Source organism: Acomys russatus, chromosome 5, assembly GCF_903995435.1.
Source record: "Acomys russatus chromosome 5, mAcoRus1.1, whole genome shotgun sequence".
NCBI lineage: Eukaryota > Metazoa > Chordata > Mammalia > Rodentia > Muridae > Acomys > Acomys russatus.
The window spans coordinates 9,536,626-9,558,218 of NC_067141.1; the positions used below are offsets into that span (position 1 = coordinate 9,536,626).

The 21,593-nt window shown below is 44.9% G+C and overlaps 1 pseudogene; it reads right to left on the minus strand.

Annotated features, from left to right (window-relative positions):
- Nucleotides 1-8,891: 8,891 nt before the first annotated feature.
- The window catches only part of LOC127190172 (40S ribosomal protein S3-like), a 52,759-nt pseudogene continuing 40,057 nt past the window's right edge, over nucleotides 8,892-21,593 (minus strand).

Consider the following 21,593-nt stretch of genomic DNA (forward strand, 5'->3'; position numbering starts at 1 on the left):
TCTAAAATGCAGATTTCTGGGGCTAGGGAGATGGCTCAGTTGGTAAAATGGTTACCCAGCAAGCACTAGGACCAACCTGAGTCTGGCTCCCCAGAACCCATGAACAGAGCCAAATGGGATGGCTTTGGGGAGGTAGAGACAGGAGGAGCCCTAGAGTTCAGTGGCTAGCCGGCGTAAATGAGCTGGTGAGCACCAGGTTCAGGGAGAGACCCTGCCTCAACAAATGAGATGGAGATCAATAGAGGAAGGTACCTGATATTGACCTCTGACCTCCTCATTCACACAAATGCACATGTATTGTGGGAATTCCCCGGAAGGCTTTACAGCAGGCAGGGAAAAACGATCAGGGTGAGGTAAGAAGGAAACTTGGCTTAGCCCAATTTTATCGTAACTGGTGCTGGACCAGGCCTTCTAGAGTCTGGCCCAGGAAAGTCATTTTACTTTAGCCATATTTAAGCACAGCACTATGTTGTGTGTGTGTGTGTGTGTGTGTGTGTGTGTGTGTGTGTAAAGAGTTCAGATAACAACTAAGTTCCAAGTACACGATAATTTAAGACATGTTTACATTGAAGCTCTTTGCACAGTAAGTATGGCTTCATCCATAAGATGGTTTCTTGTTGACTTAGAAACAATGCTCAGGCTAAGTGTCTAGGGAGAATGGCTGAGGTAGGCATAGTGCATGTGGGAAGCAGGATTGGCCTGGCCCTAAGATAACACAGAAGTCACTTAGGTTGCTGTAAAGTGACATCACTCATAACAATGGGCTTTATGATTTAAAAACAATGTTCAAGAGTTAGGTGGAAAGGGTCTGAGATTAAGGCAAAGACAAAAATTCTGTAAGATATGTGCAGACAACAAAGGCTCACCAGGTTGCAAAACTACATAATTCCAACTGGGCGTGGTGGTGCACACCTTTAATCCCAGCCCTCAGAAGGCAGAGGCAGGCAGATCACTGTAAGTTCGAGGCCAGCCTGGTCCATAAAGGGAGTCCAAGACAGCCAAGGCTACACAGAGAAACTCTGTATTGAAAGACCAACCAACTAACCAACCAACCAAAAACCCTATCTAACTCCTGGCATTCTAGCAAGAGCAGCTGTGCACCACAGTTCATTGAAGAGGTAAGCTGTGTGTTTAACTTTCCTGGCTGCTCCAGTGCACAAGACATTTTTGCCCTCTGTAATGTATAGCGCGCGCGCACACACACACACACACACACACACACACACACACGTGTGTATCTGTCCTAGATTGTAGGATGTTTTAAGGTTAACCCTGTTCTTTGCTTATGAGATAATGGTGGCACTCCTTAGCTGTGACAGTAAAAAAAACCCAAAAAACCAAAAACAAAAACCTCCAAACATTGTCCAGATCCCCCAGGGTCCAAAATTTGCCCCCTCTCCCCTCAAACTTTTACATGTCGCCCTGGTTTTATGGATAGTTGCAGGGGATGTCACATGGACCCTGATCTTGGTAGCAATTAATAACATAAATATTCTTATTTGTAATTCGGCTAGCAGCCTTGGAAGGAAGATAAATGGAGGCGGGGGTCGGGGGGAGCAAATGTAGCCTCTCGTGCTAGTGCAGAACTCTGAGTTACATGCACTGAGGCGCCCATGAAGGAGACAATAAATGCAATGGCCTTCAGTTAAAGGCTGTGTTCCCTGAGGGTGCTCGCTTCCTGTTTTACAAGGTCCCTTAATAATGGCTTGTCTTTCTGGATCAGTTCATTGTATGTTTCTTTTTACCCTTCATTGATATCATGCATAGTTTGTTCCCTAGTATTTCATTGTTTTATTATCGCTAACCAGTAAAGCATTGCTGCCCACTCATCATTAAAAGTGACAGTTTGTTTTTCATTTCATACATCTGGCTGACTTCCTGCTTGGGCGAATGAAGAAACTTATTAGACTTTGATGGAGCTAAAATTATGTTTGTATTGATCAGTGTCTTTTGCATGGTTCATCTTGTTGAATAGAATTTCAGCTTGTGCAGGTGAGCGATGATACTGAGGACAGATACAGCACTCCATTACCAGGTGAGAGTAATCTCTTCAGTTACATCCCAGAATATACCACTTAGATGCCAGAAATAGGACTAAAAGCCTCGGTAATGGCCTTAATCCCAGGAGTGACAAACTGCAGCTCCCAGGCAAACATGCTTGCTGTCCGTGTTTCTAAATAAAGTTTTATTGGAACACCGTTACACACAAGTTTACCTGTTGCTGCTTTTATTCCATGACTGTAGAGTTGAGAAGTTATGGCAGAGATGGTTTGATTCACAGAGCCCAAAGTGTTTTCTAGACAGTCTTCCACAAAAAGTCTGCACATAATGACCAACTCCCGCTTACTTAATTTTGTATTTTGCGGTGTCCCTGTTATGGCTAGAGTGTGAAATGCCCTGCCCAAATTCATGTATTTGTGCCATTGGCCCCTAAAACCATAGGACTTTCTATGTCCACCCCAACTCTGAATAAGGACATGGAGACTTATGTTTATTTATAATGGCTTTATGCCTTAGTTTACTCTTTTTCCCAACTAGGTCTCATAACCTATGTTTAATCTGTGTTCTGTCATGTGGTTCTTTGCCTCTCCTCAGTTTCATAGGTCCAATTTCCTCCGTGTCTCGTGTCTCATAGGTGAATCTTTTTGCACCTCCTTCTTTCCCAGAGTTCCTAGGGAATATTCCCAGAGAGTAGTTCTGCCTTTGCTCTCAGTTCTTTATTCAGCCAATCAGAAGCTGATAGGGAAGAATGTTTACAAAACATCGAGACAAGTGATGCTTAACAATACCAAAGTTCAGTCTGTACTCACCAGCTGAGGCTTGACACTGGAAGAGGTCAGGTGAGCCTACTGATGAAAGTGTTGCAGGATTGAAGCAGCGAAGGCTGGCATTAAAGGGGCCACACAGAAAAGCTGAGGCTTGGCATCACGAAGAGAGCCTAGGAGAGGCTACTGGTGACAGAGAAGGCCAGCTGATGCAGAACACCGCAGCACTTAGTAGTTGCCAGTACTATGGGGTGACCGCCAAGAAGAGCAGGCGGTGGTGGAGTGGAGGTAGCTGGAGCCTGGAGGACAGGCTCTGTGTGCTGCAGAGGGTGGAGCTGGAGAGGTGACGAAAGCCCTCTGGAGGAGCCCAGGAGATGGCGAGTGGATCTTGTGTTATTTACACCATCGTGAGTTTGGTTTCGCTTTGATCTGCTTGTGATTGTTCCCGGTTCTTCTTTTTTGAAGTAAGAAATTATTTAAACTTAATTTTTCTTTTTACACGAGGCTATAGTTGGAAGATTTTAACCTAAAAAACCAACCAACCAACAACCAAACAACAACAACAAAAAACAAAAAAGAAGAAAGAAAAAAGATTTTGGGGTCTTACAGAGACTTGGATCTTAAAAGAGATTGCGTATTTTTTGAAGAGACAACTTTTAAAGTGAATTTGTAAGGCTGTGGGGCTTTTTAAGTTTGTAAAGTGTTTTATAGTGTGGTGTTTATATTACTGTGTGATCTTGGGGATGAACAAGAAAGTAAAGGTTGGGCCTTAATGGTAATGCATTTGTGTACCAAGTTGACAAGGGGTCAATTGTCCTGGATAAATTTATGTCAATTTGACATATGCTAAGGTCATCTGAGAGGAGAACGTGTCATTTGTGACAATGTCTCCATAAGATTGGGGTTTAAGCAAGCCTGTATGGCATTTTCTTGATTAGTGATTGATGGTGGAGGGCCTCGCCCATCATGGGTGGGGCCATCCCTTGGCACGTGGTCCAAGCTTCCGTAAGAAACAGACTGAGCAAGCCATGAGGAGCAAGCCAGTAAGCAGTGTTCCTCCATGGCCTCCACAATCCCTGCTTGAGTTTCTGTCCTGCTTCCTTGGATGATGAATGGTGAGGCGGAAGCATAAGCCCAGCAAACCCTTTCCTCCTCTGGTTGCTGTAGTCATGGTGTGTCATCACAGCGATGGTGACCCTAAGTAAGACAAAGAGGTTAACCTTTTGGAGGAAGTGATCTAGCTGGAGGAAGTGAGTGTCTTGGGGCTACGGCTAGGCCTTGAGTGTTGCAACCCAGCTCCACTTCCTGCTGTGCAGCTGCAGCTGCCAGTCTACTACCAACAGCAAACTCTTACCTTCAGGGACAGAGTTTCCCCAGTTACATTGTCTTCCTCACCATGGTGGACTGTGTCCTTTAAACTGTGAGCCAAAACAGGCACTCTGTCCTAGAAACAAGGAAATAGCTGATATAATTGGTATTATCTCCCCCCTGCACCCCGCCTCCCACCTTTACCCCTGTGCTTAGCTGTGCACCTTGCTTTGGGCTTGCTCATCCTTAGTGCCTCTACTGTTGACATGAAAAAAATGCCAGGCTAGTCTCTGGGAGGAGCAGAGCTGTGTGGGATGGAATCAGCATCTCTTAAATTGTCCCACCGCAGGCCAGCCTCTGTGCACTGTCTATCAACCAGGACAGTCAAGACCTGCAGCTACCAGACTAGTGTTTCTCAACCAGTGGGTCGTGACCCCTTGGGGAGGTCACACATCAAATATCCTGTATGTCAGATATTTACAGTATGATCTGCAACAGTAGAAAAATTACAGTTATAAAGTAGCAACAAAACAATTTTATGGTGTCACCCCTATATGAGGAACTGTATTAAAGGGTTGCAGCATTAGGAAGGTCGAGAGCCGCTATACTAGGCAATGAGCAATAAGTACCAGTTGCTTATGCAGAATTACAGTAACATACTAAATGATTTAACTCTCTTGATAACTACATGGTAGTGAGGGACAGGTTTTAGAGACAGATAAACCTAGATTTGGATCCCGACTGAACCATTTCTGGCTAAATGGCAGTACTGCCTTTCAAATCATGTGGTTTCCCTTTCACTGACCCCCCCACTCTTAACAGACACAACTGCTTTCTCGACATTGGCTTTCCTCAACTTTGGAGAAACTGAGGATTGTGTCTTTTTTTTCTTGATGATGAGCATGTTCTGTGACTTGTCACGGTGAAGAGACTGTGGGCAAAAGGCACTTACCATTTCTGGCAGGCTCCACAGTTACTGATTGCCACCTATTTTTCTCCTTGACTGTGGCACTGGAGAATAGGTTGATGTGTGGGTGCAACCCAATGGGGTGCAGTCTTACTGTGTGGTAGTCTAGATTGGAGCCACAGGGGACCTGCTGGGCAGGCGGAACTCAACTTTTGCTGTGTCAAAGTGCTGCAACATAAAGGAAGGGTTGCTACAGTTGAGCAAATACTTTTTTGAGGACATTTTAGAAATGGCTAGAGAGGGGCAAAGTTGTGGCAGAGAGAATTCCCTCATCGAAGAAGGCCTACTTCTATGCAAAGAGTTAATAGGAGAAAATAAGAGTGTATGTTGCTAACTTCTGGGAGGGAAACCAGAATCTTTTACTGCAGCTATCAGCGCTCTGGTGCAGTGACTTCATCCTTTGGTCCTTCAGGGATGTGCCCAGTCTATTTTTGGAAAGTTGTGCTCAGTTCAAGAAGGCAGTGGTGTGAGGGTATGTCTGCAGGCTTGTAGAGGAGTTGGTGGTGTCATCTATGTGACAGCCTAGGGCCCTTCTGCGGCCTGGGCTGTCTATGGTGCATAGGACCTTATCTGAGGTGTGGACTCTAGGATATAGAAGGACTTTAGGAGCTATGAGGGTAAGAGGCCAGAAAAAGGAGACTAAGGAGTATCGGGGGACATGGTGGGGTTGGTGGGGGCACACCAGGGACCACAGAAGGCAGTGCAATGGCCAAGTACACAGCCTGGGGTCTCAGTAGGCCTAACTTTGAATCTTGGATCTTCTCTTACTTGCTCTGTGGCACTGGGTATCTTATTGAAGCTCTCTGGTTAAACAGGGCTAACCTTAGACCCAATCTTGCTGAGTTGTGAAGAGAAGAATGTGAGAGTAACTGTAGAAAACATATAATAAGTAATCATTGGCACTTATTAAGCTTTATTTTATAATTTATGTTTTATTCTTTCACAATCTCACCCTCTCTCTATTTCTCTCTCTATTTCTCTCTCTCTCTCTCTCTCTCTCTCTCTCTCTCTCTCTCTCTCTCTCTCTTGTCTCTCTCTGTCTCTTCTCTCTTCCCAACCCCTGCTCCCTGTGGTCTCTGTATTTAATTGCAATTGCCTGCATAGACATGGGTTGGGGGATACTTATTTGGGGGATGGCGATGTACCAATGGCTGAGGAATTAACTTTATTATTGAAATAAACCCACATACTTAGGGGCTGTGCCGGCCTGCCAAAGCCAAGTGTTACCTACTCAGTACATATACACACACAGTATACTAGGCTAATATTTCTTGAAAGGTTGAAAGGGTTATTCTGGGGGCTGTGGTGGCCTGAGTTACTCATGGTGCCTTCTGCTAATGTGGTGGTGAGCTTGCTTGGCCAGTATTTGTGCCTCAGGGGCATAATATTTTGGAAACAGACTGAACTGGCCAAAGACATAATAAGTTCTGGGCCTGACGATACCAAATAAAAGCATGCCCTGCAGGGGCCTTGGAAACCGGACGGCCTCATTTGAGCCTGCCTGCGTGGCTCTGTAACGAGTATGTGAGTGCTGGCTCAGGGTATTGTAAATCTCTTAGCCCAGAGGGTTTCAGTGTGAACTTGAACTCTCTTAGTGGCTTTAAAATTTTTACTCCTTTCAATGGAGAGTTAGAGAGGGAGAATTAAAATGTCTCAAGTTATTCTCTTGTTGCATAAATGTTAGGAGCCTACAAAGATTAAATTATGTGGCAATTTCCATTTCTACCTGGGCAGTGTGAACAAGTTGTCGGGGAGGACCATGGAAAAAGAACACTCAGGTTTTATACGGGATGTGCGTGTTCCAACCAAGTACCTTTGATCCCTTCTTTTAATTGTTAAGTGCCTTGGGGGTTTTAGCTTATTGGAAGACTCCGGAAGCAATATGTAAGTGGGCCAAGCTCCAGGCACTGGGGATGAGAGCAGGAAAGACTTGCCCCGTGCTTTCCCTGGCAAATGAGAGGGGTGAGAATAAATCACCCAGCTTGGTTCTCAGCACGGACTAGAAGATGAACCCAGCAGGGCTTATTGCTGGGAAGGCACAGAAAAGGCCCCTGTGGAAGGCACTGAGTTGGTTCTTAACAGCTACCAGTGGACATCTGAGGACACCGTTTCAAGTTACAATTACATTTTGGCAGCAAAGTCATAAACGACTTAATAAAAACATTGCAAAATAAATATGCTTGAAGCTAAGAGTCGGTGTACATAACACTAGACGAACAAACCTTTCTTAAAGACAGGCAGACACCTTGTGAATTAATTTCCCAGCATTCATGCTTTTGTGGGTGTTGCTCTGTGTCTGAGTCAGGGTACAAAACTTAAAGAGCTCAAACAACAAAATGAAAAGTGTTTGTGATGGTTGAGCTCTGAGAGTGGGATTCTGCTTGCATTGGAAGATGTCGAGTCTAGCAGGGGTCCTCTCCATGACCAAGTTGAGGATGCTTTTACGTTTTGAAGAGACAAGCAAATGTGCCTGTGGTTGTGAATTGCATTCATAAGCAGAGCTTCCACAAAGGACATTGTTGTAGGGATCCAATAACTATTTTAAAGTTGGTCCTAAAAATCTAAGCAAATCCGCCATACATGGCTCTGCCTTGCAACTTTAATCTTTCTGTCCTCTAATGGGACTTCTCTTCGTGAGATTTTAGTTGTTTTGGGGTACAGGATCTTTTTGAAATATTTTTTTTTTCTAGCCTAAGTTTAGATGAAATTAGTTTGTTTAGGGAGGTCCTTGGGAGGACCTAGGAGTAAGATTCAAACCTTTTTTTTTTTTTCTGGTTTCAGAAAATGCAAAGCGTGGTTTAGCACTGTTGTGAAGTCCACTTAATATGATTGTATTTCTTTTGAATTCAAAGCTAAAAGTGGCTGGATGGGTATGAAATCTGCGCCTTGCTCAGTCATCATTAGAGAAGCTTCCTCTTGCAGTATATGGGAACCAACACAGAAACCCACAACTGGCCACAGTGTAGAGAGTCAGAGACTTTGGAGTATGCAGGGCTTTAAGAAAGCTCTCCCCTCAAGGCTTAAAGGCAGAAAAGTTGTAAGGGTCGGAGGTGATGGGTGGCATCTAGGAAACGCTGTCTTCCAGACCCAACAGGACTGATGCACATATGAACTCACAGGGACTGTCATCCGGCATGGGACCTAGAAGGTTAAAGCCAAACAGGATCCCAGCCAGCATGGAGACGGGGAAGAAAACACAAGTCCCCACCCCTAACCAAGAAACTATCTCCAGCTGATACCCACTGGCAAAGGAAATAGTCAGTTTTCTCCAATGGAGTCTCACTGGATATATTAACCTCACCTCAGGGTGGGCCCCATGTCCAGGAGTGGCTGGCCAACACAAATGAACTCAGTGTTATTTTTGTAGACTTCTTGTCTCATTTTTATTTATTTGGGCATTTTTGTTTTGTCTTATTAATCTTTTGCTTGTTTATTTTGATTTTTAGCATGTGTGTGTGTTTGTGTGTATTTGCATGTATTACTTTTTGTCTATTTTTTTCTTTTTTTTTTTTTTTTTTTTTTTTGAGACAGGGTTTCTCTGTGTAGGCTTGGGTGTCCTGGACTTGCTTTGTAAGCCAGGCTGGCCTCAAATTCATAGAGGTTCGTCTGCCTCTGCCTCTTGAGTGCTGGGATTACAGGTGTGTGCCACCACACCCAGCCTTTGTCTGGTTTTTTTTTTTTTTTTTTTGAAAGAGAGAAAAAAGAACATAGTGTTGGATGGGTAGGGAGGTAGTGATAATCTGGCAGGAACTGAGGGAGGGAAAATACGATCAAAATGTCTTTGTGCAAGATTTTATTAAACATCTTTACAGGACAACATCCAGCCTCCAGATGCAGCTGCCAAGGCCCTGTTATGTCATAGGCACCAGCGAGGGTTTGGCAGGAGGCTCTGGCTTTCCATGCTTCTGTTCTTTGATGGGGGTGGTGGGCAAGATTCCATCCTTAGGTTCCACAATGCTCACGTGATCAGGCAGAGGCTTCTTGAGGCTGATCTTACCACTTGGGTCCCAGGGCAGCAGGATCTTCACTTTGATGCCCAGCACACCCTGTCTGAGGAGCACATGGCACATGGCAGTGTCACCATAGTGGTTGAGAGAACCTCCACAGTGAACCGTCAGACCATCCACAAACTTCATGGACTTGGGCCTCTGTCCTTGGGGCTTCCCAGGCACGACAGCCTCACAGTCTTTGACCCAACTCTCCGTAACGAACAGAAGCACACCATAGCAGGCCTCGTGCACAGCAAGCCCTCCTAGGCCATGGCATACAGACCTCTTGTGGCCACTTTCTCTGCATAAAGCTCTACGCTGCCTTCAGGGAAGCTAAACCTCTTCTGGACCACTGCAGTCAGCTCTCTGATCTGATGACTTATCTCCTCAAGAACATTCTGTGTTCTGGTGGCTAAAATAATGATTTCTGTTCTGGTTGGTATAACTTAGACTTCAACTCCAGAGTAGCCATCTTCAGCCAGCCACAAACTTCCTCTTCTTGGAAGTTTTGCAGCTGTGCCCCCCCCCCCCCCAAAAGGAAAGGAAGTACAAAGTTTTTTTTTTAAAGAGACATTTAGATATAAAATGGTAGATCTATAAATTGCAAGTGTGGGGACGTTGATTTTCTGACCACATACGCAAGGGTGATGGATCACAGGCAACTGCTCCCAATCGTAATAAACACTTGAGTCTCAGCCTAATTAGTGAGAAGCCCCTGTTTGGTTGCCTTGCAAAGTTCCTTTTCCGATCCCATAACTAACCAAAGGTCAAAGTTTTCTTTCCCAAATGGAGTGGCTCCGGCTGGCCCTGGAAGGCTGCCCACAGGCTCCCTGCTGAGACACCTGGCATCACCAGAGGAAAGTGGCTGGCACATGTTTTGGGAAGCTGACATCATTGCGTCTGATTTTTATTTTGCCATCTCTTGAACCTACCTAAAAATGTTCCTTTGACAATCTTTTCATTTTAATCATTCAGTTAATTGGAACCAGATCTGGCACTGACTGGTGTGCGACATTATTGACATGACTCACACACTGTAGAATGTTGTCAATCTAGGATAGGCTGAATTGCAGGGAGGATTTTATTGGCTCCTGTGATAATCCTAGATTTTTCCCCCCAAAAGAGAGTATTTTCTTTATAAAGCAATTTTACCTTTGAGACATTTCATCTCAGAATTGTTCTAGTCATCACGAATCTACCCAGAGTGAACCTTCTTAACCTTTCTGAGGGCACAGGCATGACTCTGAATTCATTGCAAATAAAGTAACAGGAAATGTGTGGGGAATATTTTTTACCACATACTCTGTAGCATTTTGCACGGATTCTGAGATTGTGACAGACATCTAGGAAATAGTATTTATTTAGCGTGGTGCACATGACCTGTGCGCGTTTAGCTGTTTTCATTCATTTAAAGTGGGTGACTGCAGGTTATGGAAGTTTTTGTGCAGACTTGAAATCAGATGGATTTTAAATATCTTAATATTTTTTCTCTCCCTCCCCAGGTCCTTCCCTCCCTCCCTCCCTCCTTTCCTCTGGTGTAATCTCTCCTTCATAAGACATTGATGACTTCCCCCTGCCTCCCAACATACCAGGCATGCAAGGCAGGAGGCTGCAGCTGGACTACACTTAATATGGAGCCCAGGGTGGTAAATTCCAAGGCTGAGTTGGGTGGGGGTGACAAGGCAGCAGCCTGGATAGTGGGTAGTGTGCAGGAAGGAAGCTCAGGAGGTGAACCCATAAAATTGCTCAATTTATAATATATTCCAAAGCAGTTCTTATTCTTTTTGAGACAGAGTCTCACTATGTAGGTCTGGCTGGCATGGAACTCACTCTGTAGACCAGGTTGGCCTTTGTGAACTCACAGGGATCCACCTGCTTCAGCCTTCTTAGTGCTAGGATTAAATGTGTGTGCTATCATGCCTCGCATGCCTACTGCACATTTTGTAGTGGGTGAATAAAGGGAAATAAAGCAGGAAGGGAAATTACTTCATCCTCCCACAAGCTCTAGATCCAGGGGTGGGGGGAGTGGGGTAAGGGGAATGAGTTCACTCAGCAGGCAGTCAGTGTTCGTGGAGAATCTTCACAGGGTGTGCAGCAGACTGTTCCGTCACACCACACAGCCAGCCCTCCTGGCTGAGGTGGCTGGCTGGTCTCCAGTCATAGATGCAGCCATTAAGGAACAGCTTGGGAATGGCGGAAAGACAGTTAAGAAAAAGCAGAGAGGGTGACAGGCAGGATCATGGGAGGAACATGGGCGGGGCAGTGACAGCAGGTGCACTAGAAAAGGGACCATGAGAAGGCCACTAGGGCCAAGTGGGCCTTGTGACTTCCTGTGCCACCTGGAGACTTGCCAGGAAGAAGGCTCTTACCAGATACAACCTCTCGATCTTTAACAATATATGTTTTATTTATTCTTTGAAAATGTTCCCAGTGTGTATATTTTGCTTACACTTATCTGTCATTACCTCTTCCTAGCGACTCCCATCCTGTCTGTCGTAGTTAGGGTCACTACTGCTGTGATGAAACACCATGGCCTAAAGCCACGGAGATTAAAGGGTTTATTTGGCTTAGGAAGTCAAGGCAGGAACTCAAACCTAGTAGGACCTGGAGGCAGGAGCTGATGCACAGGCCATGGAGATGTGCTGCTTACTACTTGTCCTTCATGGCTCGCTCAGCCTGCTTTCTTATAGCACCCAGGACTACCAGCCCAGGAGTGGCCCCACCCACAACAGGCTTGTAGCCTATTCTTATGGAAGGAATGTCTGATTTGGGGTTCCATTCTCTCAGATTGGTGTCAAGTTGACATAAAATTAGCCAACACACCATCTCCCTTCTAACCTCTATTTTTCATTTTGTTATTGACGGTCCCTCTTGAATCCAGTTGGTCCTGTCTACATGAGCATGGGTGTGGGGCCACCCAAGGAGGCACTGGCAAGCTATTAGCAGCCATGTCCCCAGAGAAGAACAAAATTCCCGCCTTCAACATCCATTTGTTGTTTCCAGCCCTCTGTCAAGGGTGGAACCCCAGGGGCCCCTCCCCCACTCATGTTGGAAGTTTGACTGGTTGGACATCAGGTAGGTTATGTGCAGGTAACCACAGCTGCGGTGAGTGCTAGCCTTTCAACCTTCAACCAGAACTGTTGAGTCCCACCCCACCCCCATCCCCCGCCTGCAACAGTAAATCTCTTTTATACTGCTACCACAACAGAAATGAATTATTAGAACAGGGGAAAGAGTTTATAAAATGAGTATAAAAGAGGTGAAAAAGGATAGCCAGGCATCAGGGACCAGAGCTAAGTAGAGAGGGAGGAGATTCCTATCAGCAAGGTAGGGTTGTTCTGTCACATGCATTGAGACTTGGAAGAGGGCGGAGTCAGTCAGCCAGTCTGTCTGTCTGCCTGTCTGTCTTTCTCTCAATCTCTCTCTCTCTCTAGGGTGTGGGGGTTGGAGAGAGTATCTTGGGAGGTTCCAGGGCACTACCCAGAAGAATGCAGTCTAGGGCGGCTCAGTGGAGGGAGGAGCCTAGCTGAAAGTGGTGGAGAGAGTTAGTAAAAAAAAAAAAAAAAAAACCTTTGGAAAAGCATTTTTGATCTTTTCTTTAAAAATGTCTTCCAGGAAGGTTTGCAGGGAGGAAAGGGAAGGGGGAAATGATGTGCTTTTATTATAACAGCAAAAAAAATATTTTAAAATGCCTTTGATTTTCATACTGTTACTTAAGAATGTGGTTGACATATAATTAAATGACGAAAACAGGCCATGCAATGTCCCACGTGTGACTAAGCTCTTGAGTAGATGCAGGAAGCTGTTCCATGTGCAGGAGAATCATTTTTAGGGGTTCTGTGGTGTCTAAACAGAGTTAGTTCTTCTAAACAGAAATGTCATTTTTCTCTGGGGACATGACTGCTAATAGCCCGAAAGCGAGTCAGTCGCTCCTGGCTGCACAGTAAGGTCAGGCGACTGTTTTGAAACTCTGGGTCGGGGAGGGGGGGCGGCATGTTAGCTGATGTGGTGCCATTCACAATGTCTGTGTGCTGAGCCAGAAGGTTATGAGTTTAAATTCTCGAGTTAAACAACTCTACACAGCTGCAGAAATACACCTTACGTAGGAGGGTCACTAGTTCCGCAGAAGACACTGAGCACCTTGCTTAGAGAACGGGACTTTGGGAGTCACATTGGTGAACAGACTTGATCAAGTGCCCTGAAGCTCACTCCCCGAGATGTGTCTCATGATTGCTGGTCTGGCAATCAACAGAAACTGCTCCTTAGTTAGTTGAGTCTACCTTTCCTTCTAGTCCATGAAAGAAAGAAAGAATGGACAAACAAACTCATCCATCCAGATAAAGTCTTTTTGAGCCTTGATATTAAGGGAAAAAAACCTAATTGTTTAAAATGTTTTTCTGTCTAATTTTGTCTTCCAGGTCTTTTGTGTGTATAAACATGCTTTGTAGACTAGTAAGATTAAAAGTCTAACTTGTGACCGTAGCCCTCATTCCTAGCCCTTTAGTCTCCGTCCTCCCCTCTGACCGTAAGGCAGTTGCAAGCTTAGGAATGCAGAGAGATGAAGAATCTGTGGACGGGGTAAAGAAACAGGACAGTGTCTGCATGCCACCCATGACTGGGAGCACTGGCAGCCCAGGGTGGGGTGGGGTGGAGTGGGATGGAGTGTTTGATTCTCTCATCCTTCACACCCTCGGTATTATCTGTGGTACCTCGTCTGAGATGGGATCTCAATACCAGAAGAAGAGCAGAGAGTGACCACGCAAGCCAAGGCGGTGTTTCTTTCAGCAGTGAGTTGTCGAATGCGGTTTATGAGACAAATGAATTCAATTACCTGGCGCTGTGGCTTCATTTGCAATGATTATGTGTTCACTGAGCTGGCTAACTTCTGCACTTTACCGACGGACGCTACCTCATTTCACCACCCTGGAGAGCAGAGACGGCGATCAAAGCTCGTTCTAAGACTGGACTAAACCGCCCTTCTCATCCAGCACAGGGCTTTGTGCAGTGAACATTTGTTCAGCCGCTCTCTCTTGGTTCCCTGGAGGCAGCCACGTGCATGGCTTCTCATGTACTTCTTTGTGAGTTGAATAGGAATACACGGATGCCCTCCATTTTATCTTCATCCGATGGCGGGCGGGGCGGGGGGGGGGGGGGGGGGGGGGGGGGGGGGCGGGGAGCGGCGTGGCGGCGGGAATCAAAGCTCTGGATGTCAAAGAGAGCACAGAGCATCCTTGCTTCAGACAAGTGGTCTTGGCTGCTGTGAGGCACTGTGTACCAGCCACAGGGAGGCGGAATTCTTCTCCACTGCTCCATCCTCTTATTCCGTAGCCATCTCATTCTGCGCAGACGGAGAAGTTAGGAGATCTGCAGACTGACTCCTCCACGTCGGAAATAGCACAAAGACTCAGTTGAGAGTGGTGGGCAGTGCCAGCTGAGGTGGTCCAGGCAAGTAGAATTTACTGAAGGAGGCAAAGGCAGGAGGATCACCAGACGGGTGGGGAGTGTCGTTTTAGAACGAGAGAAATCTTAGAGTGTCCCGTGCAATCCCATTGTGGGACATGAGTCCTGGGTCCCTGGCTTCTGACACACACCTGTCCACCACTTAGCATCTTAAGTACTCTCAGTGACATGGCTTTTTCTGCCCACGCTCCCCTCAGCAGCTGCAAATCCCACTGTGTTCCTGAGGCTCTCGGGTGCACTGTTTTACGGTTTCTCTCTGGGAGCCAGGCAACAGTGACTTTTACTGAGCTCTGCTCTGTGTTTCTGCCTCAATGCCAGAGGAGCATATTTGCCCCACAGCTTTGATTTAGTGGCTCCAGCCCTTTTCAAGCTTTGAATTTAACTGATTATGTAAAGCTCTGGTACAGGGTGGCTTTGGCCCCCTTCTATCCACTAAGAAACTTTTGGTCACCATGACTGGGGAGACACTGCTGGTGTGGAGGCCAGGGATGCTTCTCAGCATCCTCCAGAGCACAGGCTGGTCCCCATCACAAAGTGTTACCCATCCCACAGTGCCAGGAGTGCTGAGGTTGAGGAACCCTGCTCAACGCACAATAAGTCAGAGTTGGGCATTTTGGCGAATACCAGAGTGCACGGCATCTTAAGCCTGTGATGTCTGTACTGTTCAGCCCAGAGCAGAGCCACAGTGAAAGTCTAGTGATGCTCCCACTGATGAGGACTCAGTTGCTGCCTCTGTAGCCTTCAGGCACATGTGGAGCTCAACCTGACTGACTGGTCCCTCGAAGCGGGCATGGAATAATCCTTTAGAGCTGATTCTTTCACTCTCCATAGAAAAACATATTTTGTTTTTTGATTTTTTTTTTTTTTTTTGCACTAAAGGTGTTGACACTACCCATCACTACCCAAAGCCAAGAGCCAAGAGATCTTGCAGGAAGGTTTTCTTTATTATCAGCAGTGTTCTTTCTTTCCGGCTCCAAGAAAACTGCCAGGAGCTATGGTTTAATAAGAGACTGCTGTGCAACTCTTTGCTATTTGACCTGAAGTTATTCCCTGAGCGTGCAGAGTGCTTGGGCTCTGAGGGTCTTCTCCTTTCTGGAAAAGATGAAGGCAGCCCTGCCTGTAGATAGGATGAGGGGAGTAAGAGAAAAAGAGTGAGGGGAACCATTTTCAGTTGTTTGGAGCTTGGCTGGAAGAGGCTGTGGAGGAGCTGAAGGTGCAGAAAAGGGGGGATGCGAGTGAGGGCTTACGAGACGACCTGCAGCATAGAAGAACATCCTTGCCAACTACGCATCTCACAGGAATAATGTCTAGTATCTATGGACAAGTCAGAAAAATCAAACACCCCCTAACTAAACAATAAACGGGTTAAATAATTGAACAAATAGTTCTTAAATGAAGAAATGTAAATGACTAAAGTTATTTGAAAAATCGTTCCATCTCCTTACCCATCAGGGGAATGCAGGCTTTGAGGTTCATGGAGAGTGTTGGGGTGACTTTCCTTCATGCAGTGTGAGGGTGTGTCTCCGCATTTTCAACTGATAATTCTGTGCCAGCAGAGAGCTAAGTGCTGGAAGGATTTTGGCATCACCCTCTCTACACCCGTCACTGGCTTCAACTTTGTAAATACTTTTCGTTCCACACCTGCGCAGATACTTGAAGGTAAGACAGCCTTCTATGCCCAGAGCCATCTAAGAGATGTGTCAGGTGTTGTCTCACCTGATTGGTTGTAGTAAGGATGTGATGGTCAATAGTCGGAAGCAGGAAGTAAGAGGTGCCTCAGTGAGTGGCAGAAGCTGGAGAATTGAGGAAGACGCAGAAGGGAACAGACATAGGCTGGAGCGTAGAGGGAAGTAAAGAGCTCCCCACACGGTGGGTAGCTGTGCTAGGATAGTCAGGTTAGTTTAGGTAGTAGCTTGGAAACTGCCCTAGCCAAACGCCTAAGCTTTAAAATATATTAGAAGTCTCCATGCCACACATTTATACCACTGGCGGGTCGAGAAAGTCCTGCAACAGTAGGGGACCCTTTATGCACTGCTGATGGAAATACAATCTGGTGAAGCCACTAGGAAAAGCAGTGTGGCTGTTTCTGCAAAAGCTGAAAACACATCAACATATGACCTAGCTCTATCCCAGTCCTAGCTATACCCTGAGAGGATTCAGAGTCGGCACACCACAGAGATATTTGCAAGGCCATGCTATTGCTGTTCTCTTCACGATAGCTAAGACGTGGAACCAGCCTGAAGTCCCATCAATAGATGAATGGATAAAGAAAACGCGATACATGTCCACACTGGGATTTAGTTTAGCTGTAAAGAAACATGGGGTGATGACATCCACAGGAAAGTGGGCGGGGCTGGAGATCATTATGTTAAGTGACATAAACCAAACGGAGAAGGACAAATGTCACACACGCCTCCTCTCCCCCACTTCACAGACAGCGCCTTATGTATGTATCCCAGGCGAGCCTCAATCTCTTTATGTAGCTGAGGATTATCTTGAATTTATGATTCTTCTGTCTTTACCACCCCAGTGTTGAAATTACCACACCTGATTTATACAGTGCTAGGGAGAAAAATGTGGGGCCTCATGCTTGGTGGATAAGCACTCTACCAATGGAATAGAGTAGTAGTCAGCTCCCAAGCCCCTGGCTATCACTAATCTTTCTGTCTTCATGGACAGCATTGTAGCACCTTCTCAGTGGTCATAGTAAACAGCAGCCAAGCCAGGATTCATGCTCAGGTCTAGCCCGGTGTGATGGCTGGTTTTACTGGTCAACTTGATTATATCTAGAATGAAGTACAATCTAGAAATGGAGGGCAAACCTGTGAGAGTTTTTGTTTTTTTGTTTTTGTTTTTGTTTTTTGTTGAAGTGGGTGAATCCACTTCTGTTCTGGATCTTGAAGTGGGAAAACACAGGAGATCTGGATCTTGAGGCGGGAAGACATCTTTCATCTGGGCCACACCTTCTGCTGGAAGCCTATATAAGGGCGTGGAAGAAGGAAGCCTTTGCTCTTTGTCTGCTCATCTGTAGCTAGCACATCCATTCCTTCACTGCCATTGGAGCCTACTTCTTTGAGATTCTGGTGTATTCTGTAGACCAGCTGAGACTTGTGGACTGAGCAACTACTGGATTCTTGGGCTTTTCATTCATAGGGATTACGCGGACTGCAGCCTGTAAGTCGTTTAATAAATTTCGTGTGTGTGTGTGTGTGTGTGTGTGTGTGTGTGTGTGTGTGTGTAGATTTATTCTATAAGTTCTGTTACTCTAGAGAACCCTGACTAATATACCTGTCTTTTCCCTTCTCTTAGGGTTGGTCACTTAGTAGCCATCTGATTGTCAGGTCAGTGGTTGTAATGGCGGTGCCATAGGGCTTCTCTTCAAGCGGCCTGACGGAGCTCATGATGCCATTATCAGTTTCCCCTTTTCATCAGATGTGTAGTCGTCTAAGGTCACATCATCATTTCTGGAAAGAATATTGGAACTCTAGCTCCTCCTCCTTTCATGTCTCTGGTTTATACTGGAAATGCTTATTTCACGGTGGCTAAGAAGGAGAGAGCGAGAGAGGGAGGAGGAGAAGGAGGAGCAAGAAGAAGGAGGAGCAGGATGAGGAGGATGAGGAGGAGGAGGAGGAGGAGGAGGAGGAGAAGCTAGAGTTCCAGAAATGTGAGTATAGCACAATGAGTTATTCTGAGAGAACAGTATGCTATTATAATTGCTGTATTAAATCAGTAGTTTTGTTTCTTACTCTCTTAATGTTCCTAATTTATAAATTAAGCATATGTATGTATACATCTATAGGTATATATGTGCATAATTAAACACAGGTATGTATATATATATATACAAGAATAATATATAGAGTGTGACACTCTGTAGTTTAGGCAGTTGCTTGTGGTCTTGAAGTGTGTCTTCTGCAAAGGGGGAATTCTGTGTGCTGTCTGGAGCCCTCAAGTTGTTAGTTAGCTCTCCATGCTCCAGTGACTACCTGATAGGAGTCAGCTCGAGGAGGAGGAGAGGTTGTTTTGTGCCTTTGGTTGCTTTACATTGTTTCTTGGGATCTATGGTGAGGCAGCCCATTCCAATGGGAATGCAACCCCAAGAAACACAAGTTTCTCTTCAAGTCTCCACCACCTCCCAATGCCAAAGGCTAAATACACCCTTGTAATAATGGGGCTTAAGAAGACACTTAAGATCCAAAGCCAGCTTGGTAGGGTGGTGTTCCCCTGTAATCTCAGCACTTAGGGAGGTAAGGTAGGAGAAACTAAAATTCAAGGCCAGCCTGGATACCCAGTCAAACAACAAATAAATAAACAAACAGAAAAACAAGGAAGCAAGCAAATAAACAAACCCAAGTGAAATTCTCCCCACCCCCAATTAAAATTATAACACTTATAAGGCTTTTGAGATGATTTAAGATTTTTCCTTCTGAGGAGTATTGGCAAAATTGTATCTAGGTAGCAGTTAATTTAATACAGATAATTTAGTCTCTTAAGAAGGTTTTTGGTGTGATATTTCACACATTTAAAAATCATATTTGGTTAAGATGAGCAGTCCTTTTGAGAATGATAGATGCAAAAAAAGACACATGCTGTGAAAGGTGACCAACCTTTGTGCATTAAAGAAGGAAAATATGACCTTTAGGCCTTTAGGCAAGGAAGATAAGATATGGGTCTGGAATATTAACAACTTCAGTAAGTTGAGAGTTTAATGAGGGAAAACACAGACTCCACTTGACACTGCTAATTAATCAGCCATTGGTTTGTTCAGTGAACTTAGGTATTGCAAAGTCAAGATTTCCTTCTGTATAAATCCAGATAAAGCTTCATCATCCTGCCCCTAATTTATCTAAAAGCAAAGCAGAAACTATTAATGGTATGCCAGTTGCCAATAAAGTACGAGAGTGTGCAAACATAGGAAATTCTTTAAGGTTGGTTTGGCAGGCTAGGTTGACACCAAGTTAATGCCAATGTGTTACATATATAAAGAAGCAAGAAGCTGGCCAGGCAGTGGTGGCACACACCTGTAGTCCCAGCACTCGGGAGGCAGAGGCAGGTGCATCTTTGAGTTCGAGCCCAGCCTGGTCTACAGAGTGAGTTCCAGGACAGCCAGGGCTACACAGAGACACCCTGTCTTGAAAACCCAAAAAGAATTAGTAAGTTGAACATATACTTTATGTGATGAGAAATGAACCATCAATTCCCTATAAACAGAAGCAAGTTACAATTAATAAGAATAGGCTACAGAAGTTACATATTGTCATATCTTTGTTTCATAGCAGTAGCTTAAACAAATACTTTTGTCTGTTTTAAACTATGTAAAAGTTACTGTGAACACATCTTTTTCTATATTAGGAATTGAACCAAGGGCCTAGTAAATGGTAGAGAAGAGTCTTCCGCCACCAAGCTATGCTCTAAGTTCTTCCTGCCTTAGTTTTGACTGACATGTAATAATTATAGCATATGTTCATGGAGCAAGTACAGTAATTAAATATATAGAGATCATGTGGCAAACAAATAAAAATAATTAGGAGACTGCCACATTAAATTTGTATCATTTGTTGGTACTGAGAACATTACAGACTCTTTTCTCTAGCTCTTTTGAAGCAGGTCATAGGCCATTTGTGGCTGTGGTTACTCTACAGGATGCTACAGAGCTAAGTCTTTCATCTGTACCTGTACCCCCTGACCCGGTCTCTACCTCCTGTCTGCTCCACTTTCCAGTCTCATAACCACCATTTCACTCTCAGCTTCTAGAAGACCACCTTTCCGAACCTCCACATATGAGAGAGATCATATAATATTTTATATTTCAAGATGATTTAATATAGCCCACATGATCTTCCTTGGATTATTAAAATGCTTTTTGAAATTATTCTTTTTCTATATGAAATAAAGAATAATCCAAGAAAGGGAGAAAAACTTGTAACAAGCACTGAAAACTCTGATAATGCATTTTTCCTATCTTAAGACAAAAAATAAAATTACTACATGGACTCTAAATGTTACACATTAGAATGTTCTAGTTATATAAATACAGCAAACATTTTCCTAAGAGCAGATTTCTCTGAAATAGGCAAGGATAAGAAGAGTTGTTACCTTCTTGAATTCTCACTTACCCGACTGACTTCTGCGTGGTCCTGCAGCATCCACAAATCTGATGCAGTTCCCTTTCTTCCACAGGTCCTCTGTCTGTTCCCACCACACTCTCTCGCATTTGTACCATAAAGTTCTCTTCATTGTGCTTATAGCTTATTCAGATTGTTGGCTGCTAGGGAACACAGCATCTTAATAATCCAATAGCCAGACAGGGTCCATGGCCTCCGATGCCACTGAGCTAGACAGGCAGCTGCCAAGTTCAGCATAGCCGGCCCTCTGCTCAAATCAAGAAAAACTCATTGTTCAAGAAGTGCTGCTTCAGAATCACATAGATTCACTGACGATGGTCCCCCAAGTCCCAGAGGATTAGACTTGAATGCTGCTAACAGGAAAGACACACGCATGGTTTTAAATGGATGCTGTTTTTATGCTAAACAGGAGTAGTACGTGAAAAATGCCAAAATGTTGTTAGAAAGGATTAATGCTAGCGGCACAAAGGAGAATCAATGGGGCACAATGCAAATGACATACCAGGGGTACCAGCCCATTCCTGTAAGGCAGACTCATAGCGCATTATGAAGGTGGAGAGGAGAGAATGAGGGTGGAATTCAGCACACAAGACCAATTATTAGATGATAGTTCATTGATCTGTTTGGTGATTTACTCAAAGCACTGCGGTACTGCCCTATTTGCCAAGCATGGCTTCACATGATACCTGCAACAGAATGAACGGGCTGGAGAAATAGCTCAAACAGTGGGTCATTGCCCTCAGCAGGCTGCTGACTGTCACACTCACTTCTGCAAAATCTTGCTTGCTTGCTTGCCCACCTCACGGTGTGGTTTTACCATACAAAATGAAAATACATAGTGGATCAAATACCAAGAGCTCTGAGGAGCTGCCCTGGCTTTGACTCACTGGTGACTTCTCCTCTTCCACTCTCCCTGGTGTCTGAGTGCTTATTCCAGAGGGTTTCTCAGCAATGGGATGGTTTTGAGGGAGGAAAGGGA